This window comes from Lathyrus oleraceus, chromosome 7 (genome assembly GCF_024323335.1).
Source record: "Lathyrus oleraceus cultivar Zhongwan6 chromosome 7, CAAS_Psat_ZW6_1.0, whole genome shotgun sequence".
NCBI classification, from domain to species: Eukaryota; Viridiplantae; Streptophyta; class Magnoliopsida; order Fabales; family Fabaceae; genus Lathyrus; species Lathyrus oleraceus.
This window is the reverse complement of record NC_066585.1, coordinates 92,123,976-92,130,297: the sequence shown is the minus strand read 5'-3', so window position 1 is coordinate 92,130,297 and position 6,322 is coordinate 92,123,976.

Here is a 6,322-nt window from a genome sequence, read left to right as displayed (position 1 = left end):
AGTTATCGGTGTTGAGGAATCATAACCTCCATAAATAGCCTCTGTAAATTCCTAGTCTACGTAGTGTCAACATTTGCATACCATGCTCATTCATATATCCCTCATAGAAGCAAATTCAAATCATGCATAGTCTAAAGTGTACTTCGAACTCATTTGCATTGACCCGTGTCTTGTTGTGATTTATCCCTTGATCCGAAGCCCAGTTGTCACTAGCATCAATTTTAAAACCCGGTTGTTACCGACACTCATCTTTAAAGTCCAATTGTCACTGGAATCAACTTCAAAGTCCGGTTGTTATCGTCGCCTTTTTAAAAATCCAATTGTCATTAGTACATAAAGTCCAGTTGTCACTAGCATCATCTTCAAAGTCTAGTTGTTACCGGGATTAATTTATAAGAAAAGTCCAATTGTCATTGGAATCTTTTTAAAATTCGGTTGTTACCGACATCATTTGTAAAGTCTAGTTGTATTGGCATCTTTAACGTCCAGTTGTCACTAGCATCATTTTTAAAGTTCAGTTGTCACCAACATCATTTTTCAAAGTCCAATTGTCATTGGTACCCAAAGTCCATTTGTTATTGGCATCAAAACTGAAGTCCGGTTGTTACTGACATCCATCTTTAAAGACCAATTGTCATTGGCATCTTTTAAAAAGTCTGGTTATTATCGACACTCCTCTTCAGATTTGTAACTGTTATTTTCTAAGATCTTAAGATTTCTTCTCTTTGTTTATCTTAGAAATCTTAAGAGGTTGTAAAACCTTTATGATTGTTGCACAACTGTTATACTTATGATTGTGTATCAAAGTATAATAGTTACCTTTTCTACTAAAATCTTGTTTAAAGTAGAGAAAGTCTCTTGCCTCCATGCTTGGGCAAGGAAATCTCTTGTCTGAGGACTTGAGCAAGGAAGTCTCTTTCTAGGTTGATTGAGCAGAAGTCTCTTGCAAGGTTGCTTGAACGTAAGTCTCTTTCTAGGTTGATTGAGCATTGAAGTCTCTTGCAAGTGTGCTTGAGCAATTTTTAACTTGTTTGGTTATAATGAAAGATTCTTGTTGGGACAAGGGGACTGAACTACTCTCAATTGAGGAGAGGAACCAAAATAATCTTTGTGTGTTGCTTGCACTTACTTATGAACATTTTATTTTAGCTGTTGTGATTAGTTCTGATATCAGAGTCTGAGCTTTGTTCAAAATCTAAACTTGCTAGTTTAGAAGTGAAATCAATTTTTGGGCATACAAAATTCAACCCCCATTGTTGTGTATTTTCCTCACCCTTAGTTGGTATCAGAGCTTGGTTTATGCTTACACTTAACTGTGGTGTAATAATCGATCCTGAGAAAAATACACTTGCTCTATCATGTCTGGTGTTTCTATTTCTTATGACTATAATGCTTCAGAAAAAAATCACTATTCTACTTAACCACCTTCATTAAGTGGTAATTCCATCCCGTTTGAATGATGGAAGAGCAAAATGTATACTTACACCATTAGCCTTGATGATGAGTTATGAAACATAGATGGCATTGACATGGATGTCGATGGTGTTGGGATGGTTAAAGATAGAAAAGCTCTTACACCGTCTCAAACAAAAGGGTATAGAAAACATCACATGGTAAGAGGTATTCTAATTGAGGCTCTATCTCACTTAGAACGCATAAAATTATTGATAAGTCTACTACCAAGACTATCTTTGAATCATTGTGTTCCACATATGAATAGGAATCAACAAGTGAAAGAGGCCAGATCAAATCTTCTTGTTCAACATTATGAGTTGTTCAGGATGAAGGATGATGAGGACATTGAAACCATGTTTTCCAAGTTTTAAACTCTTGTGTCAGGCCTTCAGATCCTGAGAAAAAGTTACACTATTATTGATCATATAAATAATATTTTGAGAAGTATTCCAACTAAATTAAGACCAAAGGTCACAACTACTTAGGAGGTTAAAAACCTAACTAAGTTGAGGCTTCCAAAAGGATAACTTCAGGAACGAACTCAAGAAAAGTCTCATCACAACATGGGATGAACTTGACAATGAGGATGGATCTGACAAGGATGTAGGAGAAGCTAACCTGACTCTTATGGCCACGACACCCTCATATACAAAATATGAATCAACCTCAGATTCAAATTCAGATGAAGAAGACGAGGTATTCTCTAACCTATCTCGTTCTAATTTAATATCTTTTATTCAAGAGCTCACGAGTCGCTGTCAAGATAAAGCAATACTCATGAAAACATTGAAAAAGGAATGTTATCTTCTGAAGGAAGAACTGGAAGTTTCTCAAAATAAAGTTGAAACCTTGGAGAAAGATCACATTACTTTAGTAAATAAATTATCTGATAAAAACTTGAATGAGCATGAGATAGATCTTTAAGACTTTATCATGACAAGTATTGAAAGAACCAAACTTGCTTCCATATAATATGGAGTAAGCAATATCAAAGGAAAAGGTCTGGATTATAATGAAACTAAGGCTAAAGCTCAACTCATAAAAACCTCAGATACTTCTCCTTTAAGTAATGCTCAAATAGGACTATAAAATTGTTTTGTTCCTACTTCTGACAAGGGTAAAAGTTTGAACAAATCAAAACCTAGGATAATTTAATCAAAGGTTCTGAACAAATCAATACCTAAGATGTCAAAATCAATGGTAGTAAAAATTTCAGAACCCAACATTCAAAATTGAAGGTTCTGAAAAAGTTAGAACCCAAAAGTTCCAAGTCTAAGGTTCTAAATAAAGTAGAATCTAGGACCTATGGACCTAAGGTTCTAAAGAGTATAGATGCCAAAACTCATTCTAGACAGAACTTTTATAAACAAAAAGTCTGGAATGAGTATAGGCCTTCATATCAGAAGAAGACTCAAAATAATAGAAAATCTGTAAGAACTAACAAGAAAGAACCCATAAGAGTATGGGTACCTAAATCTCATATTTTTTATACAAATAAGCCTAAGGGTAGAAACCAAGCAGCAATATTGGTACATGGATAATGGTTGTTCACGCTATATGACGGGAGAAAAGCTTAGGTTCTAAACCCTGACTCTAAAAGAAGAAGGCAGTGTGGGATTTTAAGGAGGACAAAAAGGGAAGATTATTGGAACGAGCACTATTGTTTTTCAGGCTTCTGAATAACATCTAGAGGTTGGATACTTAGAAGTTACTATCTCAGAAGTCAGAGGTTCAGAAGCTGCTGAACTAGAAATTGATCATATGTCTGAAGCTCTTCTAGAAATGGAGAATTCAGAAGAAGCCCAAGATGGTTCAAAAATGTCTATTGCCTCAATCCTCTTTTAACTTTGAACTCCAAGGTAGGGCTTCCCCATTCACCAAAACTTATAAATGGCTATTGAATACACAAAATTCCATTCAATTCAACCAAACAAACCCAAACCCCATCCTTTTCGTCAAATACCTTAGGAAATTCCAACTAAAAACATGTGTAAATAAGAAAGAGGGTGACAAGTTTATAAATAAAATGTCATTTTAAGTATTAACATGAGAAATAAACACCATATTTTTTTAAAAGCAGATGTAAATTTAAAATATTATTATAATCAAATCTCTATTAACCCCATTAAATTTAAAACAAGTGTAAATTTAGATGGACTGGAAAAAATTATTTAATTTTATAACCCAAAATATTAATCCTAGTAACTAATTAAATGAATAATGGGTGTAAATTTTCTTAAGTGAGTATTGTGTAAATGAATTAATCTAAATACATTAACAAACCATGAGTTTTCTATTCTCTTCCATCGAAACATTTGTTTCTCTCCCAAACCCAGAATCTCCATCGCACAATTCCATTCTCTCATCGCACATCACACAATTTCATCCTCTCATAGCAAAACCTTACTCCATTCTCTCAGTTCAGGCGACATTTTTTTATCAACCACCCTTGCATTTTCTTGGAAATTCTATATTCTACAATTACAATTTCACAAGTTCCTCTTTTACAAAATGCCCCTTCTCCTTGGGTTCCAACCACTCATCCTCTCCATTATTATGAGGAGGTTTATAACAATCCCTGCAAATTGAATTAAAGTATAATATTATACATATAAAATGTATCAGTTTTTGTTTCAATTTTCCTTGGTTAAGGTGTGAACTTGTTTTGATAGTAGTTAGATTCTTGTAATTGCATGTTTTCTCATGTGCGACACTCCTTGTTGAATTGAAAAACTATGATTGATTTACTTATTGGATTCATAAAGGTTTTATCGACATGTGCTTATGATTGGTCATGATTTCTAATTTATCGTCTTTTCCATGAGGTATACTAGCCTTTTATCAATATGATTGACTATGCTCTTCATTTATCTCACAAGAAAACAAATAAATATTGCCAAAATAAAAGCGAAGAGAGAAAAATTATATATAGATATAAGTTTTGTTCCATTAATATTTTGTAGTTGTTATATGAAGAAAGTGATTGAATATTTTGTTATTGTTACAAGAAGAAATATTATAACTTATGATTGAATATTTTGTTGTTGTTACATGAAGAAATATTATGACTTATTGGTACAGGATAATATGATTTTGATGTACTACTTTTTGGTATTATATGATATTATTTTGATGTAAGACTTATATATGATGAAGTTAGAATGTGTTTGTTTTGGTTGTTCTTTTTGTTTAATGAATGAATGTTATATAAAAATATTTGTTTGATGATTTTTTATAAATAACATTAAAAAATAAACCGAGTTCTTTTACACACATTATAAGGTATTTACTTATTGAATGTCAAGCGGTATACAAAAATATTTGATTGTATGAAATAGGGTGTAAATGAAATGAAATATAATATAATTATCAAATATTTTACACCCGTGATAACTAAAATAGGGTGTAATATACCATATTTTTACACCCATTTAAAAAAAATTGCGTGTAAATTTGTTGAAATTCATAGTAAGCATTATTTGTTTTACACCTATTTTTTATATATAATATGGTGTATATATGCAACAATTTACACCCGTTTTCTCTAAAAAAAAGGTGTAATATACCCTCTATTTACACCTGTTTTAAAATGGATGAAAATTCGTCAGACATTTCTCACCCTTTGAATTTACACCCTCTAATAACGGGTGTAAAATGTATATAAAATGGGTATAAATTCCTCTTTCTGCATTAGTGGTATTCCCAGCAGTCTTTGTGATTCTAGACATGCCTGAGGATTCTGAAACACCACTACTCCTTGGAAGGAAGTTATTGGCATCAGATAAAGCTCTCATTTATGTAGCAATGGGCGAGTTAATATTTAGGTTTAACAATGAAAAAGTTGTCTTCGACGTGTTTGAAGCACTAAAGCACCATATAGCAGAGTCCTAGTGCAACAAGATATAGATGACAAAAGGAAGATTCAACAGGTATCATGGTAAAAATTGGATGAGGAAAGAATTGCAGGTAGGAAAAAAGGTTATGCTCTATAAATCTCACCTGAAAAGCTTTCTAGGTAAGTTAAAGACCAAATGAACCATTCCTTTCCTTGTTACTAAGGTTTTTGAAGATGGTACGGTCGAGATAAAAGATCCAGGTGATTCCCGCACCCTTAAGGTAAAAAGAGAAAGGTTGAAAACTGTTTCAAGAAGTGAAACCGCATCGGAGAAAGCATATCTGATGCTCATAGAGCCTTAGACGAAAGAGACATGATAATAACCTTAAAGAAACACTTAATGGGAGGTAATCCATCATAGTTGAATTTCAGTTTCAACTTTTATTTTAGTGAATGCTCTTCTCCATTTGTACTTCTCTTTATTTTAAATTAATGAACTTGTTTATTTCTTTTGTTTCTTTCAATTTTGTTTTATACCTTACCAGTTCCATCATGAAAAAGAAAATAAAAAGTCATTAGAAAAAAATGAAGAAAAGAGATCATCATGGAAGCTCCCTTGCAGATTGAAAGTTAATGAAGAAAAGGAAAGTCGACTACTCATACTCAATCTCCAGAAACCTCAGCTAGTAAGTTTTGAGCTAGAATTTTCCATTGTTCACTTTCCTTCTTATGAGCGTATTTGTGCATTAGTTATTTTATAGAATTTGCGTTGTTTCTAGTTTGAGTCTATTGGTCTGATAAATATATACTGAGGCAATTATTTGTGAAAACTATGGGCCTTTTTAAACCACCTTGTTTTAATATAATATATCACTTGCTAACCATTTTGAGACCTAACCATTATTTCAGTGCCATGACCTTTATTATATATCCATTTGACTTTAAAGATTAATTATTTTCACCCTCTTTGGAGTTAGGTAGAAATAATAGTCTTACTTGTCTGACGCAAAAAAAAAAGTTTGGGGTTGCTCT